Source organism: Prionailurus bengalensis, chromosome B2, assembly GCF_016509475.1.
Source record: "Prionailurus bengalensis isolate Pbe53 chromosome B2, Fcat_Pben_1.1_paternal_pri, whole genome shotgun sequence".
NCBI lineage: Eukaryota > Metazoa > Chordata > Mammalia > Carnivora > Felidae > Prionailurus > Prionailurus bengalensis.
The window spans coordinates 132,210,336-132,231,076 of record NC_057349.1 but is presented as its reverse complement, the minus strand read 5'-3'; the positions used below and the strand labels follow the sequence as shown (position 1 = coordinate 132,231,076).

The window sequence follows — 20,741 nt, the reverse complement described above, 5'->3', positions numbered from 1 at the left end:
GAGGAAAGAGGAAATCCTCTATTTATTGCCATAAGTGCAGCATATTGTTCCATACATACATATCACCATAGATTTTTACAGGTTCCTCCTTCTCTAACTCTCTTAGGTTCCCACTGACATTAGAAATAGAATTGTGGTGCTAAAACTCATAGGCGGCAAATGGCTTAAAGTTAAAAATGGTCACAGCTAAAAGCAGGAAAATGGCTCGAATCCAGTGCTTCTCAAACTTGAGTGTTAAGAGTTTGTTAAGACAAATGAATATGCCTACCCCCAGAGGGGTTCTGGTCCCCCAGAACCGGGGTGCAGTCAGCTAATTTGCATTCGAACAAGTTCCCGGGTGATGCTGACGCCTTCAGTGTAGGAGCACAGTGGTTTAGATCGGTGCATGCCTCTCAAACTTAAAAGTGCATATGAATCATCTAGGATCTTACGAAAGCAGATTCTGATTGAGTACATGTGGGGTGGGGGCCGAGATTCAGAATTTCAAATAAGTTCCCAGGTGATGTGAATGGTTTGAGTGGATCACACTTTGGTTAGCAGGATTTAGATGAGAATTTAGTCGTTAGCACACTTGCTCTGCATTCCTGAAGTTATAGACTACATGTAATCCCCGACATTTGTATGTTGAAATCCTAACCCCCATCATAATGGTGTTAGGAGGTGGACTGAAGGTGATTTGGTCATGCAGGTAGAGCTCTCATGAATGAGATCAGTGCCCTTATGAAAGGGGCTTCAGAAAGCTCTCTCCCCTTCCACCCAGTGAGGACACAGAAAGAAAACACAGGCCTGTAACCCAGGAAGTGGATTTCACCAGAAACTGAATCTGCTGACACCTTGAACTTGGACTTCTCAGATTCCAGAACTGTGAGAAATGTTTGTTGTTTAAGCCACTCACACTAGGTTAATGTTGCAGTAATTATGATAGTAATTTGTTGTATTGGCCCAGACTAAGACCTCTAGGGAGCTGGCTATCGAGCTTACTCAGACATTCTGGCTTAATCTTTCAGAAGGAGAGCCCAGGAAGCTATATTTAAAAACAAACAAACAAAAAAAATGAGATGACCATGGCATGCACTTGACTTGCAGAACTACTGACTTAAAAATAATACCAGGTAATGTAAATAAGTGCCGAATAACATCCGCTCATGCAACCCCAAACTAGAAAAGGCTGAGAGTTGGGTTGGGCAAATGGAGAAGCCTTCAGAATCCTGGGCTGGTATTTCAGTGTGGAAGCAAGTGTTTTTCATCTATCAAATGAAAAGAAAATAATACAAGTAATCTGAGACTTGTGACTGAATAAATGACTCTTTAACATTTCCATTTGCTACACAGAGGAATGGCCTGCTTGGAAAATCCCCCAGTGATGCTCTCACACATTCATCGTACCTTTCATCCTTACTACGCTCTTTATCTGGAATATGTTCCAAACCATTACCTCATCCAAGACTCTCCCAGGTAAACTCCTCCTCATCATTCAAATGCTGGATCAGCGGATTACCTGCTCTTTTCACTCCAAATTTCCCTGGCAGATTTACACATTCGTTTATTTAGAAATGCTTTTTATATAGAAAGCTAATGATCGTGCCAAGAAATGTTCTAGATACTCCAAGTACAACAGTGAATAGAATGGACAAGATTCTTACTCTCAAGGACTTTATATTGTAGTGGAAGCTAGGTAGAATATTAAAAAGCAATCAAATGAGATAATTTCAGATAGATGCAGATTTTACAAAGAAAACTAGAGAAAAATGCCATGTAGTGAGTGATCATTGAATGAAGAATAAAAGCTACACTAATCAGCAGGACTGTTCTAAAGGAAATATTGAAAGCAGATATCAAGTGTCATTTGTTTCCCCCACACAAATAACCAACTGATGCAGAAATATTCACCTCCTTGGTCTTAATTCAAGTGCTCCTATGAGAATGGGTCTGTTCTGGGTTCCCGGGTGGCTCAGTGGGTTAAGCATCTGACTCTTGGTTTGGGTTCAGCTCATGATCTCACAGTTCGTGAGTTCTAGCCCCACGTGTGGCTCTGTGCTGACATCACGGAGCCTGCTTGGGATCCTCTCTCTCCCTCTCACTCCCTGCCCTTCCTCTGCTCTCTCTCTCTCAAAATAAATAAATAAACATTAAAAAGAAAAGAAAGAAAAGGTCTGTTTTCACTCTCTCCTTCCATCAGTCTATGTGTCTATACTTGGACCCATTCTTACGTGTGTTAACTATTATAGCTTTACTATAAATCTTTTCAGGCAAGTCAAATCCTCTCATTTTGTAATTCTTTTTCAAGTTTGCTATAGCCATTCTTGTTCCTTTACATTTCCAGATAAATCTTAGCATTGACATCTCAGTTTTCACAAACACACCTGCTGAGACTTTTATTGGAATTACATTGAATTCATAGATTAATTTGAGAAGAATTGAAAATACTCAGTCTTCAAAAATATTGATGTGGTATATCTAGCATTAATGTATGTCTTAATATCTTACAATAATATGTCAAGTTCTTGAATTGTTTATAGTTGGTTTATAACAATGAAAATAAAACATTTGTGGAGAATGAATTTAGCTTCAATGACTATGATAATTCTAAAAATTAACTTACAGAGTTGGCATTTTTTTAATGTATAGAAACATATTGTTTTTTTCTGACTTTCCAACTCTTATATATTTTATTTTATTTTATTTTATTTTTTTAATTTTTTTTTCAACATTTATTTATTTTTGGGACAGAGAGAGACAGAGCATGAACGGGCGAGGGGCAGAGAGAGAGGGAGACACAGAATCGGAAACAGGCTCCAGGCTCTGAGCCATCAGCCCAGAGCCTGATGCGGGGCTCGAACTCACAGGCCGCGAGATCGTGACCTGGCTGAAGTCGGACGCTTAACCGACTGCGCCACCCAGGCGCCCCTATTTTATTCCCTTTTCATATTTCAATTCACAGGCTAGGGCTTCCAATATGATTTTGAATAAAAATGGAGATAGTAGGCAACCCAGTTTTTGAGAGAAAGTTTTCAGCATATCCCCATTAATTTAGTTTAATGGGCTTTTTGTTTTAGAATAGTATTAGATTTACAAAAAAGTTCAAAGATAGTACAGAGAGTTCCTATATACCTCATATCTGGTTTCCCTTGTTGCAGATATATTAGTTATGGTACGCTTGTCACAATTAATGAACCAACATTTATACAATTAATAAAGTCCCTGCTTTATTCAGATGTCCTAGTTTTGACCTAATGCCCTTTTTCTGTTCTGGGATCCCAGCCAGGGTACCACATTGCACTTAGCCTTCTTCAGCTTTGACAGTTTCTCAGACTTTCCATGTTTCTAATGGCCTTGATTGACAATTTTGAGGAGTCCTGGCTAGGTATTTTGTAGACTGTGCCTCAGTTGGGCTTCTCTGACATGTTCCTCATGATAACAGTTATGGGTCTGGGGAGGAAGACCACAGAGAAGTGCCACTCTCATGTCACGTCAAGGGTATATACAATCAACATGTCAACGCTGTCGATGTTGACCTAGACCACTTGGCTGAGGTAACATGTCAAATTTCTCCACTCTAAAGCTGTTTGTTCCCCACCCCGTCCCTTTCCATAGTGTTCTTTTTGGAATGAAATCACTGTGAACAGCCAGCACTTAGGGAGTGGGGAGTTCCGTGCCACAGCCTTTAGGGTACAATCGCTACGTAAATCCTTTGGAATTCTTCCACATGGTAGATTTGTCTCTTCTCTCTCACTTATTTATTCAGTCATTTCTTTTTTTTTTTTTTAACGTTTATTTATTTTTGAGACGGAGACAGAGCGCGAGTGGGAAAGGAGCATAGAGAGAGGGAGACAGAATCGGAAACAGGTTCTGGGCTCTGAGCTGTCAGCACAAAGCCTGATGCTGGGCTCGAACCCACGAACCATGAAATCATGACCTGAGCCGAAGTCAGATGCTCAACCGACTGAGCCGCCCAGGTGCCCTTATTCAATTATTTCTTTATATCAGTTTATCTGGATTGGTATTAGGATAATGCTGAATTTATAGGAAGGGATAGGAAGTGTTCCTTCTGCTGCTATTTTCTGTAAAAGATTGTGAAGACCTTGCATTATTTTTTCTTTAAACATTTAGTGGAATTCACCAGTGAAATTACATAGGTCTGGTGCTCTATTTTTTGGAAGTTTATGAACTATTGATTCAATTTCTTTAATAGATAGACAGATATTCAGGTTATCCAATTATCCCTGTGAGGGTTGGTATAAGGAAATGGTCCATTTCATTTAAGCTATCAAATTTGTAGCCATAAAGTTGTTTATAATATTCTTTTCTTATTCTTTTCACGGGCTCTGTAGTGATAGTGATGACTCCTTTTTCATTTTGCATATTAGCCATTTGTCTACTTTTTCCTTGGTTAATGAGGCTCTATGTATGGATTTTGTTGTTTGTTCATTTTAAGAAAACAACTTGGTTTTATTAACTTTTCTCCTTTGATTTCATTGTTTTCCGCTATAATTTTTATTATTAAGTTTTTCTATTTACCTTAGGCTTCATTTACTTTACCTAGCTTGCTGTGGTAGAAGATTAGGTTTTATTTTTTTTGATTATTATTTTTTTATTTTTTTAATATATGAAATTTATTGTCAAATTGGTTTCCATACAACACCAAGTGCTCATCCCAAAAGGTGCCCTCCTCAATACCCATCACCCACCCTCTCCTCCCTCCCACCCCCCATCAACCCTCAGTTTGTTCTCAGTCTTTAAGAGTCTCTTATGCTTTGGCTCTCTCCCACTCTAACCTCTTTTTTTTTTTCCCTTGCCCTCCCCCATGGGTTCCTGTTAAGTTTCTCAGGATCCACATAAGAGTGAAACCATATGGTATCTGTCTTTCTCTGTATGGCTTATTTCACTTAGCATCACACTCTCCAGTTCCATCCACGTTGCTACAAAGGGCCATATTTCATTCTTTCTCATTGCCATGTAGTATTCCCTTGTGTATATAAACCACAATTTGTTTATCCATTCATCAGTTGATGGACATTTAGGTTCTTTCCATAATTTGGCTATTGTTGAGAGTGCTGCTATAAACATTGGGGTACAAGTGCCTCTATGCATCAGTACTCCTGTATCCCTTGGGTAAATTCCTAGCAGTGCTACTGCTGGGTCATAGGGTAGGTCTATTTTTAATTTTTTGAGGAACCTCCACACTGTTTTCCAGAGCGGCTGCACCAGTTTGCATTTCCACCAACAGTGCAAGAGGGTTCCCGTTTCTCCACATCCTCGCCAGCATCTATAGTCTCCTGATTTGTTCATTTTGGCCACTCTGACTGGCGTGAGGTGATATCTGAGTGTGGTTTTGATTTGTATTTCCCTGATGAGGAGCGACATTGAGCATCCTTTCATGTGCCTGTTGGCCATCCGGATGTCTTCTCTAGAGAAGTGTCTCTTCATGTTTTCTGCCCATTTCTTCACTGGATTATTTGTTTGTCGGGTGTGGAGTTTGGTGAGCTCTTTATAGATTTTGGATGCTAGCCCTTTGTCCGATATGTCATTTGCAAATATCTTTTCCTATTCCGTTGGTTGCCTTTTAGTTTTGTTGATTGTTTCCTTTGCTGTGCAGAAGCTTTTTAAGAAGATTAGGTTTTAGAACTTTCTTCTTTTCAAACATGAATTTAGTGCTACACATTTACTTCTAAGCCCGCCTTTCATTGCATTCCATAGTTTGGTAAACTGGAGTTTCTTTAATTTAGTTCAAAGTAAATTTTAAGTTTATCTTGATACTCCTTTGACCCATGTATTATTAGAAATTATGTTAGTTTCCAAATATTTTGGGATTTCCCAGCTATCTTTATGTTACTGGTTTCTAGTTTAATCCTACTGTAGTCCGAGGACGTAACTGAGTGATTTCTATTCAATACGGCAGCCACTGGCCACATGTAGCAACTTAAATTTCAATTAATTAAAGTTAAAGTTTGAAAGTATTCCCTCAGTCACTAGCTACACTTCCAGGGCTCAACAGCCACGTGTGTTTAATGGCTATGGTAATGGTTTGACGTAGATAAAGATCATTTCTATCACTGCAGCAATTCCCCCACTTTTACAGAGATAAAGTTAACATATAACATTGTGGCATCTGAGCCTCCAGTTAAAACAAAAATAGGCAAAAAAAAAAAAAACCCCATATAACATTGTGTAGGTTTAAGATATATGGCGTGCTGAGCTGATAAACTTATATATTGAAAAAGGATTACTTCTGTAGCATTAGGAAACATCTCCATCACTTCACATAATTACCATTTCTTTTTCTGTGGTGAGAACATTTAGGATTTACTCTCTTAGCAACTTGCAAATATATAATACAGAATTGTTAATGATAGTCATCATGCTGTACATTAGATCCCCAGGACTTAATTCTTCTTATAGCTGGGAGTTTATACCTTTTGAGTTTATACCTTTATACTCCCTCATAACTACTATTCTACTCTGTTTCTAGGAGTTTGGCTTTTTTAGAATTCACATATAAACGATACCAAGCAGTATTTGTCTCTTCCTGCCTGACTTATTTCACTTAACATAATGCCCCCAAGATCCAACCATATTGTCGCAAATGGAAGATTTCCTTCTTTCTCATGGCTGAATGTGTGTGTGTGTGTATGTGTGTGTGTGTGTGCGTGCGTGTGACATTATCTTTTTTTTTTTTAATTTTTTTTTCAATGTTTTTAATTTATTTTTGGGACAGAGAGAGACAGAGCATGAATGGGGGAGGGGCAGAGAGAGAGGGAGACACAGAATCGGAAACAGGCTCCAGGCTCTGAGCCATCAGCCCAGAGCCTGACGCGGGGCTCGAACTCACAGACCGCGAGATCGTGACCTGGCTGAAGTCGGACGCTTAACCGACTGCGCCACCCAGGCGCCCCGACATTATCTTTATCCAATCATCCATTGATGGACACTTAGATTATGTCCACATTTTGGCTATTCTGAATAATACTACAATAAATGTAGGTATTTCTTTTCATTTCCTTTAGAAATATTCCCTGAAATGGAATTGCTAGATCATATGGTAGTTCTATTTTAGACAATACCATTATAGAACATGACAAAAGAGGATATCTTTATGATTTCAGGATAAGTTAGGATTTTTTAAACAATAACAAAACTGACAGTTATAAAGGAAATTATGCTAAGTTAAACTACATAACATTTAAATTTTTCTCTTAAATAAGCCAGTAAGAGAGTAAAACGTAAGTTAACAGAGTAGGGAAATATATTTACTACACAATAAAAACAAAAAACTCAAATTGGAAATATGTAAATAATTTATAAAACTCATTAAGAACTTACATATGACAAAATAGAAGAATGGGAGAACAAGACTTGTAAAGATACTTCATAAAAACAGGCTCCAAATAAGGGTGCCTGGGTGGCTCTATTGGGTGAGTTTCTCACTCTTGATTTCTGCTCAGGTCATGATCTCACAGTTTGTGAGATTGAGCCCTGCATCTGGCTCTGTGCTGATAGCGAGGGGCCTGCTTGGGATTCTTGCTCTCCCTCTCTCTGCCTCTCCCCTTCCCCTGCCCCTTCATGTGCTGCTCATGCTTTCTTTCTCTTCCAAAATAAATAAACAAAAACAAACAAAGAGGATCCAAATAGCCAACAAACATATGCAAATGTGATCAGTCTCATCAGTCAGCAGGGAAGTGATCATTTAGACCACAAATCAATCTTTTCACACTTCATAGATTGGCTAAAATTAAAAAGTGTCGGGGCACCTGGGTGGCTCAGTCAATTAAGCATCCAACTTCAGCTCAGGTCATGATCTCACGGTTCATGGGTTCAAGCCCCGCATCAGGCTCTTTGCTGACAGCTTGGAGTCTGGAGCGTGCTTCCGATTCTGTGTCTTCCTCTCTCTGCCCCTCCCCTGCTTGTTCTCCTCTCTCTCTCTCTCTCTCTCTCTCTCTCTCTCTGTCTCTCTCTGTCTCTCTCAAAAATAAATAAACATTAAAAAAAAATCGCTGACAGTACCAATTGTTGGCAAAACTATAGAGGCCCCAGAGCTCACATGTATTGCAGTTGGGAGTGAAAACTTGTACAACTATATGGAGAAGTTTTTTTCCTTGTTTTTTTTTTAAGTCCATTTATTTATTTTTGAGAGAGAGAGAGAAAGCAAGCAGGGCAGGGCAGAGAGAGAGAAAGAGAAAGAGAAAGAGAAAGAGAAAGAGAAAGAGAAAGAAGAGAGAAAGAGAAAGAGAGAGAGGGGATCCCCAGCAAACTCCACCTTGTGAGTGCACAGTGCAATTCAGGGCTCAAACTCAGGGACCAGGAGATCATGACCTAAGCCCAAATCAAGATCACTGAACCGACTGAGCCATCCAGGCACCCCCCATATGGAGAACTTTCATCTGCTGAAGTAAAGGTACACATTTCTACTCCTAGGTATGCACTTATGTGCACTGAAAAAACATGCAATAAGTTTTCTGATATCATCCTATGTTAAGCAACAACAGATTAGAGAAATACATTTTTGTGTAGTTATGCAATGAACGATGCAGCAGCAGTGAAAATGATCACCTATCACTCTGTTCTGCAGCATGGACTGACCTTACAGACAGGTTGAGGAAAGGAAACCAGACTCAATCTAGTCCATGTGGTCTGGTTCCACTTCTATAAAATAGTAAGACTAAACAATAAGATTAGCATTCAGGATAGTGTTTATTATTTGGCGAAAAGAAAGGGTGGAGTATTTAGAAGGAACATTCTAGGTTTTGGCAGTGTTTGATTTTTTAAAATCTAGAATCTAAATCCTAGATGATAGTTGTGGTGGAATTGTTTAGTGATAATTCATCCAATTCTACACTTTTCACTTGTGTAATTTTTTCTTTGTAAATCAAAACACTAATGAAAGTTTATTTAAAAAAATTAATGTGTTTTTTTAAAGAAGCTTATATACGAATGACCAAATGGGATATATGAAAAGCTTCTAAATCAAGAAATAATAGCAGTGAAAAAAATACAAAATAAAATAACAAGATAATATTTCACAATCATCACATTGGTCAAAACTATTATAGTGTGACAAAGTTAAATGCTGGTAGTAATGTGAAGAAATAATCCTTCTCCTAACTGATGATGAGAATGTAAAAATCCTAGAATATTTGTAGAACATTTTGGCAATATCTGGTAAAGTTCTATGTGTACTCACTAGATGTATTAGAAGAGTTCTCTGAAGAAACAGACTCAGTAGGATGTGCATGTGTTATAGGGGCCCACGGCGGGCTGCCCCAAGATGGGCCGCTTTGGCATGAAGATGATTTTGAGTTAAGAAGCAATCAAAACCCAGGAGTTTCAGGAAAAATTCTTTGCCTTTCCCACAATAGCCTAAAAAGAATTTAGATAGAGGACCTGCTCCAAAAAGAGCACTATCACCATAGATAACTACATTATCCTATGAACTAGGTATGGTAGACAGGGAGGGACCTAGCAAGGTCGGTTTTGTTCAAGTTCTCTCTGTCCCATTGTTTCTGAGGGACCCAGCAAACATTTGTTTAACAAGCATTTATTTTTTCATCTTCCCGTGAGTTGCATTCCTTCCCTTTGAAGTTCCAGACCCCTGCCCCACTCTCCTTCATTCAGAATGACATATATATCTCATTTTGCCTGACTGTCTTTGACGGTCTTTGGAATTTCCAGATCTCCGTGGATTCCCCATACACATAAGAGCGAACTTGATTTTCTAATGTCTCATGTCAATTTGATTCTTAGTCTGGCTAGAAGGAACCTGAAGGGGACAGGAAATGTTTGCTTTCTGACAGTGTTTACATAAATATAAAGACACACATATCTCTAATCTCTAATTTGTAGATCTAAAGAGGAATTCCTTTATTTTAAAGAGATGGCTTATACAATGATTATAAACACTAGCAAGTCAGAAATATGCAGGGTAGGCTAGCAGGATAGAGACCAGGAAAGAATTAAGGGTTGCTGCTCAACTCTGAAGGCCAGCTGCTGATGGCAAGTAGGGCTTTTTCTTAAGGTTTTCAACTGCTTGGATGAGGCTCAACTACCTTATGGAGAGTAATCTGCTTTACTCAAAGTCTACTGATTTCAATGTCCATCTCATCCAAAAAATACCTTCACAGCAGCATCCGGATATCTGGGTATTGTATCCTAGACGAGCTGACTCATAAAATTAACCATCACACCTATGGGGCACCTGGTGGATCAGTCAGTTGGGCATCTGACTCTTGATCTCAGGATCTTGAGTTCAAGCCCCGTGTTGGGCTCTGCGCTGGGTGTGAAGCCTACCTACCTACCTAAGTACATACATACATACATAAAAAATTAACCTATCACACCTAATAACCCAACATCAGTGCTAAAAACATAAAACAAAACCCAATCTTTTACAAATATTCACAAGGAGTCGTGGGCAAAAATATTGCATCATTCAGTGTAATCGGGAAAGGTAGGAACAAGAAGAATGAGTAAATAAGCTATGATTTATTAATTTTTTGTAACATTTTTAAAGTTTATTTATTTTGAAAGGGAGAGAGGAAGCGAGAGAGGGAGAGAGTGAATCCCAAGCAGGCTCTGCACTGACAGCAGGGCTCCAACTCAGGAACCATGAGATCATGACCTGAGCTGAAACCAAGAGTTGGGTGATCAACACACTGAGCCACTCAGGCACCCCAGCTATGATTTATTTAGATAGTGGGATAACATACAGGAGATAAAGGTAAGCGAAATACTACATGGATATGTAGAGATAGCTTAAAAATACAAGGTTGAGTGAAAAAACTAGATTTCAAAATTATTTTTATGGGGACGGAGAACAATTTGCAGTTGCCTTTGGTTTCCCTCTTACTTTGTGAGCTTCTTTTCCTTCCTCTCACCTCCCCTTTCTCCTCCCAGTGTTTCCTTTACTTCCCAAATAAGCTACTTACATTTGAAACATTATCTTTGAGTCAGCTTCTGAGGAAATCCAAACAAAGGCATGCAGTACATATAATTCAAATATGCAGTAAAAAAATACTGTATGCGTACAAAGGTACTTTATGGAAACTTCAATCCTTCAAAGGGATCTTGTGTTTTACTATAAAAGTAATGTCTCATTTCACTTTTTCTGCCTTATGTTTCTGCTTTATGTCCTCCAAGCTCTCAAAAAGACCTATAAAATCTCTAGTAAGATTGTCAAGTATATTAGGTAAACTATTAGGCTGTTGGCCGTATTATTTTCCATGAAGATATTCCTCCTAAAGCCTTTCATTGTCTTTCTCTAATCAGGACTGAAATCTTGGGCTGGCTGCACAGCTGTTGTTCTAGAACTTTCTCTTGCCATAATTCTGAATTTTTTTCTTCTAATATGTTGGAGCTCTCACTTCTTTGATCTCAAGTCTACCTCATCTTATTCTCATATTCTTTAATAACTTTCTGGAAAAAAGGTTTTGAAAGTAAATAATTTTGAGTGCTTACATGACTGAAAATACTTTACCCGCATATTTGATTTAATGTTTGAATAGTTCCATGATTCTAGCTTAGAATCTTTACCTTCTCAATTTTAATTTCAAAAGCATTTGTTTATTGAGTTTTTGCTTTCAGTATTACCTTATTAAGACCAATTCCATTGTGGTTGACTGTTTTTCATACATAGCCTATTTATTTTGTCTGGAAGTTTTAATCCTTCTCTTTATCCATGATATTCTGAAATTTCATCAGATCTTCCTTGGTGTAGATCTGTTTGTATTCATTGGGCTCTTTTATTTTATTTTTTAAAAAATTTTAAATGTTTATTATTTATTTTTGAGAGAGACAGAGACAGAGTGCAAATGGGGGAGGGGCAGAGAGAGGGAGCACAGAATCTAATGCAGATTCCAGGCTCTCAGCTGTAAGAGCAGAGCCTGATGCAGAGCTTGAACTCACAAACTGTGAGATCATGACCTGAGCCCAAGTCCCACGCTTAACCGATTGAGCCAGCCAGGAGTCCCCATTGGGCTCTTTGAATATAGAAATTTATGTCATTCAATCCTGGGAATTTTTCATGTATTGTTTCTTTCCTATGTTCTCCCCTAAAATGTTTTTGGTTCTCTCTTTGTGAAATATCTATTATCTGGCTGTTTAAACTCTTGGATTGAGTCATGTTTGTTTGTTTTGACTTTTATATTTTTGTCTTATATTATTTTAGTTATTACTGCAATAATGCTGTGTAATAAAATTCTCTAGACCTCAGTGTCACAAAAAAGCATTTATTTGTTTGTTTGTTTATTGCTCACTGGTCTCTAGTTGACTGGGGCTCTGCAAGGTTTGGCTAGAGTCACTTGCGCTTGGCAGATCAGGGTTATTTGCCATGTGTATTTCTCATCTTCCTTGGACCAGTGGCTTCTCAACAGGCAGATGTTCAAGAAGCCAAATAGAAACTCATGTGCCACTTAAGACTTTTGTTTAGAAACAGCACACTGTCACTTCTACGTACATCTTTCGGCCTTGTGGTTCTAACTCAACATCAATAGAGTGGGAGAATATCCTCTACTCTTTTGGGGAAAGGAGGAGATATTTTCTGAAAACTAATCCAACTTCTCACACTTATATTTCATTTTTTAGTGAGGTTATTCTTTCTCAATGATTTCCTATTGATTTTTTTGCAATTATATATGTTACCTCCAAGAATTCTTCTGGTTCTTTATTCTTTTTTTCTAATAGCACCATTTTTTTTTCTAATAGCTCCATTTTATTTTAAACAAAAAAATATTTTCTCATACCTGCCTGAAAAATTGATCTTTTTTTTTCTCTATTTTTCTCCCAAATTTTTTCTAAATAGCACCATTTTTTTTTCTAATAGCACCATTTTTTTTTCTAATAGCATCATTTTATTTTAAACAAAAAAATATTTTCTCATACCTGCCTGAAAAATTGATCTTTTTTTTTCTCTATTTTTCTCCCAAATTTTTTCTAAATTTTCTACATTTCTCTTGGAGTGTTTTTAATCTTTATTATGTCTCTGGCTTACATATTGGAGGCTATATTTCAATGTCTCCTGATATTTCATTGATTCAAGAGTGAGACACCATCATTAGTGGAATTCATTGAGCATGAATAGGGATTACTGACTGGTGAGTTTCACCATTGGATGATTGGATGGGAGACCCAGCTACTACTTGGTTGACCCTCTCCAACTCAGTGTCTGCAGTGCTTTTCTCTTTGGTTGCTCACATTTTCCAGAAAATAATTTCTCATTCTCCTTTCTGAGAGCTATAAGCCTCATTGCTAGTTAGAGAGCACAGAAGTCTCCAGGTTCAGCCTGCAGATGTTCACCCACCCACCTCGTCACTCTGCCCTTCATTACACCATGCTTGGTATCCCCTTCCATGTAATTCCTCCTGATAGCAAACCCTATGTATTCTATAGGCATGTGAATGATAACATGTTGTACAGACTTGCAGAGAGGATCTCATCAAGTAACTGAACTTTGAAGTGATATTAAACTAACTTTAAACTGCTCAGAGTTTACCTCATTGCCCTCAAAAGAATCTACCTGCAGGTTCCTAAGTCTTTCCAGGTCTACCTTCTACATTGCATAGTTTCTTATAAGCATCTCTCTTACAAGTGCCTAGATTTCTGCATTCTCAGCTCTGTTATGTCAATTGCCACTTCTGGTATGCTTTCCATTTTCAAAATATTTGTAGCCATTTCTCATTTCCTCTTGTCTCCTTTTTCAGTCTATTTGATTTGGGTTTTTTTAACTTTTTTTTTTTTAATGTTTGTTTACCTTTGAGACAGGGAGACAGAGTGTGAACAGGAGAGGGGCAGAGAGATAGATGGAGATGCAGAATCCAAAGCAGGCTCTAGACTCTGAGCTGTCATCACAGAGCCTGACACAGGGCTCAAACTAAGGAACCATGAGATCATGACCTGAGCCAAAGTCACATGCTTAACTGACTGAGCCACCCAGGCACCACTTAGCTTTTAAATTCATCTGTTGTCATGTTACTGGACTTTTAGGAGCAAATGGAGGTAAATACATGCACTTGATATGCCATGTTTAACCAGAATTCAAACTAAATTGTGTCTCAACCCTGTTTAAAAATCATGAGTGTTTCTGGGGCGCCTGGGTGGCTCAGTCGGTTGAGTGTCCGACTTCAGCTCAGGTCATGATCTCGCAGTTTGTGAGTTCAATCCCCAAGTCGGGCTGTGTGCTGACAGCTCTGAGCCTGGAGCCTGCTTCGGATTCTGTGTCTCGCTCTCTCTCTGCCCCTCTCCTGCTCACGCTCTGTCTCCCTCTGTCTCAAAAATAAAACATTTAAAAAATCATGAGTGTTTCCACACGAAGTTCAGTTTGTAAGATGACATTTGTCGCTTCTCAACATCTCGACTTCCACTCATACTGTCTGTCTCTTTCAGTCATTGCTGAAATCCATCCTTTTTTCCTAAGATGCCATGTTCTCTTTTTTCTTGGGGTACTTACTCTGAATTCCCCTTCCCCTTCGTCTCCCTTCCTTTGTCTAGTTCCTAACAGCCTTCAGCTTTCAACTTAAACCACACTTCCTCTTTTCCCTTCTCCCAGTCTAGAAAGGAAGCCCCTTATTTCCTCTGCAATAGCATCCTGTGTTACCCCACTCACTTTGGCACTGCATTATAATGTACATTTAGTACTTTGTGTCTCATTCTGCATTATAAAGTCTAATCAGAGACTTGGGCTTGGTCACTCTAAGAACATCAACATTCAATATCTATGTAGCAGGTACTCATTAAAAATTTGATGAATGAATATCGATTGAGCACTAGACTCTAATCAAAGATCTGAGCTCACATCCTAGTTTCTTCCATTGACTAACTCTGTGATCTTTGAATAGATAAAGAGCATATCTAGCACGGTTAGGTCAATTTCTGCCTCTGCCGTTTCTTATGCGACCTCAGGAGATCATCAACTCTCCAATCTCCGTTTTTGCAGCTCTAAATGGAGCTCAAATATACGCCCTGCTGTCCGCACAAAGTGATATATAGATAATATTCATAAATATGCAGTTCATTTTATCAATGCATAAAATATGCTAAAAATCAATCATGCTTTAAGTGGCTATTGAGTAGCTCGTACTGTGGTCCCTGGCAAGTCCTTTGCTATGCATGTCGAAGTGGATTTTCTGTGTGTCTTTCTGAGTAAATTATCAGCCTCTCATTTTTCTTAAGTGTCTATAGTAACATGATATGATTGAGATCAAAAGCACAAAGTGCCCCATTATCAATATAATCTTAAGTAATCATAAATGTATTAATTTTTAAAGTATCAGACAATTAAATTTCCCAATATTTTTCCATAGGTTATGTATTCCTACTTAACCATTATAATTTTAATTCCATGTTTCATTTTTATATAATTTTCAACAGTTGATGCAGAACAGCTTGGCAAAACATAAATGAAATTCTAGCCAATTTTGACAATTCTCTTCATGGCCTTCTGTTTTCACATTGTGCAGGATAATCTAATATTCATGAGATCAAAGAGCCAAATACAATGATAACATCTTACTTTGTAGGAGATTGTATTTTGTGTGGCAGACTTAGTGTGGAGGTCCCACTATTGTGTGGGAGCAGGATATACTTTTAACTATTTCTTCACGGAGGCAATTGACATAATCTTCCAGAAAATGTACAGTAATCAATTTTATGACTAATTCCTATATTGAATTGAAAATCCTCTTTGAATCCACCAAAGGCCATTTTTTAAAGTAAATGTATCTGCTTTTTTTATCTGCAGTATGATTTTCATGTCTAAACTAGTCATTGCAATGTTGGTTCGATTGCCCGGAAACTTTAAAAGGAAATAAAAAAGAGAGAAAGAACACTTAACAAATACCTCTTTTCTCAGAACCATTTAAGAACATCACTTGTGAAGATATATTTAAAAATCTTAATGTTTCAAACAAAACCCAAATGTCTTCATGGGAATGTCTTCATGGTTTGATGGAGATCTTGTTGAAGATAGGACATTTCAACATAGATTATGTCATATTTCTAAACTGTTGAATGTATCTATTTTGAATATATTTTGAAATGTTCAGTTGGTGCCCCTCAAAGAATAGTAACTTCTTGTCTAGTTCATGTATGTAACACTCTGAGGAAATTGTGTGCAGATACTAGTTCAGAGTCACTACAGACAATATAAATTTACTTTATTTGAACACTTGCTCTGTAGTAAATATAATTTTGAGTCCTATACATGTGTCAACACCTTTAACTGAACATCTCCATAATATGGGTACTTTTACTATTCATATTTTACAGATGAAGGATTGGGCCTCAGATGTCACAGATAAGAGACGGTACGTCCCAGACACAAAGCCGGACAACTGGTTCCGGACTCCATACTCTTCACTCTGCATTGCTGCCTATTCCAGAACTCAGCAGTTAGTAGCTTCAAGAGCAAGTAGACTATTCGCTATCATCCAGGTATAATAATTTGTCGATTGGAACTGTTTGGCCTCAAGAGGGCAAGCTTTGCAAATTCAATCCGGCTGAATTGACAGAAAAAGTCCTGGAATTCAAGACTAATTTGCCTAGGAGTTTCCTTGAAGCAAAAGCCATGAAGTCTCCACCAGCAATGTGTTGTCCGATGTATATAATTATGGCATTTTGAGTCAGTTAGAATATCAAGAGGGTTTCAAGATTTGCTACATATTAATTAAATACGTGTTAGTGGTTGAAGGATGATCTATCAAGAAAACGACTTAGTCAAAATTTCCAGACTCTGGCCCTTTGAAAACAAAACCGTGAGGCCAGACCCAGCATAGTTGTCATAATTACATAGAGATACTCTGAAAAGCAAGATACTGGGTCAATCATTTCCTTTTCCCATCTCCCACCAATTCTACATTAACATATTTATTGATTCCATCTTAGGAATTGTTTGGGTTAAATATGAAATGTCAATACAATCAATACTGTTTCTACTTTCATTAGTGTGGTGGTCAAGTAAGTCTAAGTTAAACTTCATTAACAAAAACCCTCAAGCTGCCGTGTCTTAACCTAGAACACGTTTATTTTTTGCTCATGTGGAATCCTATGTGGATCTGGGCGAGGCTCTAGGCAGCTGCCCACCACATGATGATTGGGATCCATGCTGCTTCCATGTGGTGGTGTCATCGCCATATAAACTTCTGCATCTGAAATCGCTACACCAGAGCAAGAGAAGACTGAACAGTCTTGCACCAGCTATTAAACGCTTAACCCTGAAGTGACACATGTATCTTCTGTTTACGGGGCATTGGTGAGTGCTAGTCATGAAAGCCTGTCTACATCCACAGGGTTAGAAAAGTAGAAGTCTACCATATGGCTGGGAGGAGAAGACACCAGAAATTTCTCCCATATGTTAGATTACTGTTTCTAGATTACACAGAGAATAAGCAAACACATTTATATTGTGAAAGACAAGGAGTTATTCCAATAGTTATAAGTGCATTATATAATGATCCCTATTGAAGTATAAAAAGCTAAGACAACTGAGACAATTGTCTAGTGGCAAATATATTATGGGAAGTGTTTTGCCCATTATATGTGCTTAAGCTTGGACCAGGGTTGAACCTTGGTGTATTGACAATTTGAGGTGGAGAATTCTTTATTGTAGGGGGCTTTTCAGTGCACTGTATGATGTACAGTAGCATTCCTGGTCATTATCCACAAGATGCCAGTAACCAAGACCCCTCACCACCCAGATGTGACGACCGAATATGCCTCCAGACATTGCCAAATGTCCTCCAGAGGGCAAAATCACTCAAGGTTGAGAACCACTGGTTTGAAATACCCTCCCTCTGATTGTCAACCCCAAACCTTTGAGTTAACACAGTAACTTATGCTATGCGTATATACTTTGCAATCTATAAAACACATTACGTGGCTTCATCTCCATTCATACGATAATTAGAAGAGAATGGTATTGTTATATTTAACACAAGGAAACAAGCTGGAAAAGGTGAAATGCTCTGTCCATTTCATAAGGTGAGTAAATGACAGGGAGACAACTCATTCTAAAACCTCTCACTCTGGACTCATAAATAGTCATAAGTCTATTGAATACCTTCTGTACGACAGGCATTGTTGTAGCTATAGAGGATACATACATAAAAGGTCCAGTTCCTGCTCTCAGGAGACTCCGAGTCTATTGGATGAAAGAGGCAAATTAACGTAAAATTACATTGGCGGTAATTAAGTGCTGATAGAAAGGTTTCCAGCGGTTCAGAGGGAGGCACTTCACCCGCAGGAGTCTCAGGCAAGCAGTGGAGATACTGCAGGAGAAAGGAAGGAATGATAGGACGCAAGGGAACAACGAGAATGTTGAATTATATTTCTGACTCACCGCAGAGAAAAGGAGCTGAAATAGACAGCACTCCCGAGCAGATCAAAAAGAAAGGAAAGCATGATAGTCTGAGCTGTGAGAGGGAAGAATTGTGAAAAAATGCTAAGCCCCAAACTTGCAGGCAGGTGTTGTCTGAACAGTTGCCAGAGACACAAACACCCAGCACGTCACAGCTGTTCTGTTTGTTGATTCAAATGAATCCCATTGAGCATTACAGAAAAGCATTAAAAATTAAAAAAAAAAAAAAAAGCTCAAACTCTATGTCTTTGAAGTAGAAGAAAAGTAAATGAGCAAGAATAGGTTAAAAGAAGGGATCTCGCATATAGATGACAGACACTATAATTTCTAGAAAGTGTGACCTGCTGGAAGCTCAGCGGACAGTTCACTTACCCAAGGGTTGAACTGCGGTCACTTGGAACAAACTTGTCTTGCCTTTCGTGTTGACTATGTCCTGATATTTAAATATTTCACTCAGTTTGCAGCTTGAGAAAGATTTCAAAACTGTGGCGATTCATTAGCTAAGGGTGACTATCTGTCAATGCGTAATTTAACAATGTGGTCAACTACATGACGGCACACTACCTCAAGTGTACCAGAGGGGCCGTGCACTTTAAGCTCTCACTCGGGATCCTGGGGATTGTTATTGAGTAAAACGTGTTTTAGGTTCCTTGTTTGAAAACCAGAGAGGGTACAAGGCTATTTTCCCACACAGGAGCATCTAGGTCCTCCGTGCTCTTTTCAGTATGAATCCGTTCACTTCTCTCTTAGCCTTTACCCATATTGCTGTGTTCCTTAGGTCACCTGCCTTCACAACTAGCAAAGAGTGACTCATTCCTTTTCCTGTGCCACTAATATCTCACCATGTCAGGCTCACTTTACCCTCTGGGCAGGTCCTGCCTGCCTCTTGTTTGAAATCCCACCTCTTTTCCTGATCTTGGGCATTAAAATTAGTCCTCACTTTCTGCATTCAGCTCTTTCTGCATGGGTCACTGTTGGCAGCTCTAAGCAGGACCTTGTGTTGGTGGAGGGCAAGAATTGCTCACTCAGACTAACCCCATTCAATCTCCCCGGGTGCTCCCTGCAAGGAAAAACCGACAGTGGGAGGGACAGCTTCTGTAAACTCGCTTTGATAAAACCTTGGCAAGAGTAAAAATTGGAGAGGTCTATGGGCAGGGAGTAGTGTAAAGAGAGGTGGAGAATCATGGGAAAGAGCTCAGGGAGGAAGTTTCAGTGTCTTTGTGACTTGGGTAGGGAGGGGTGAAGGTGTGCAGTGCAGGAGGGACAGCCACTTCTGGGCTGAATCCCCCAGAGGTTCATCTGTGGGTGCCTGGGAAGTCACTGGAAGAAAGGTTCCCTCTGCATCCAGAGAAGGGAAACCCCGGGGCTACTGAAAAGGAGTCGGCGATGAAGGAGCTACAGCTTACAGACATAGGATCGGAAAAACATGCTTTTCTAAGAAGTGCAAAGTGGGAAGAGAGCACAGGAAGTGGCATCAGGAGCAGTAAAAATAATCTAGGAAAGCAAAGGGGGCTTGCTGAGCAATGGGGAGTCTGGCATAACTCTTTTAGTGTCTAAAAGGTTTATCATAGTGTCGTCGTTAGGGGCAGAGCCCAGGGCAGAGATCTCAGCTCTGCCGCGTCTAGCCATGCTATCTTGGGAAATGTACTTACATTCTCTAAGCCTCTTTAAGTCATTCCCACGGAAGTTTTGTGAGAGTCTAATGAAATGAAACACATGCAATTGTGTGATGCCTGACACAGGGGAGTTTTCAGTAATTGACCAGCTCCTCCTGTCTGTCAGAATGATGGGGCAGGGGGTGCCAATGGCTGTGGGGTGAAGCTGGGACAGCTTGAATAGTAGATAAAAGCCCAGACTTTGAGTCAGACAAAACTAGATTCAAGTCTAGTTTGATTTAGACCTAGACGAGATTCAGACCTGACCCTTGCAAGCATGCTGTCTTGATCACTCTAGGTAACCTTTATGACCTTCAGTTTTCTCATCTTTAAATGAGGCTTAATAAAATATATTTCAAAGAGATAAGGACTAAAGTGAGGATTAGACATAATGTATTAGACATACACACACACACACACACACACACACACACACACACAGTTTCTGGCATAGACTAAGTCCAATAAATTGTAGCCAATTTTATCAAGACTCCAGCAAGTATGTTGGCTTTTTGTCTTTGAGTGAGCTTTCTCAGGGTGATGATCTATGAAATAATTTATTTTCCACAAAAATTTATCACATTCTTATTACGGTCAAGGCACTAGTCTAGATGCTGAGGGAAAGGCACTTAGAAATAATAAAAAATAAGTCCTGTCTTCAAAGTGGTCACAGTCTGATGGACTGAGGAGACATATACATATTAGTAGGCAAATGGTCCATTTGCAAAGTGGGGAGGAAAGGACTGAGC

The 20,741-nt window shown here is 39.0% G+C and overlaps 1 long non-coding RNA gene across 1 annotated transcript; it reads left to right on the top strand.

Annotated features, from left to right (window-relative positions):
- Nucleotides 1–267: 267 nt before the first annotated feature.
- Nucleotides 268–17,200, top strand: LOC122489038. The gene is made up of 4 exons (XR_006298804.1): nt 268–864; nt 1,008–1,112; nt 1,333–1,455; nt 16,252–17,200. It is a non-coding gene; the product is annotated as an uncharacterized LOC122489038 (long non-coding RNA).
- The last annotated feature ends 3,541 nt before the right edge of the window (nt 17,201–20,741 follow it).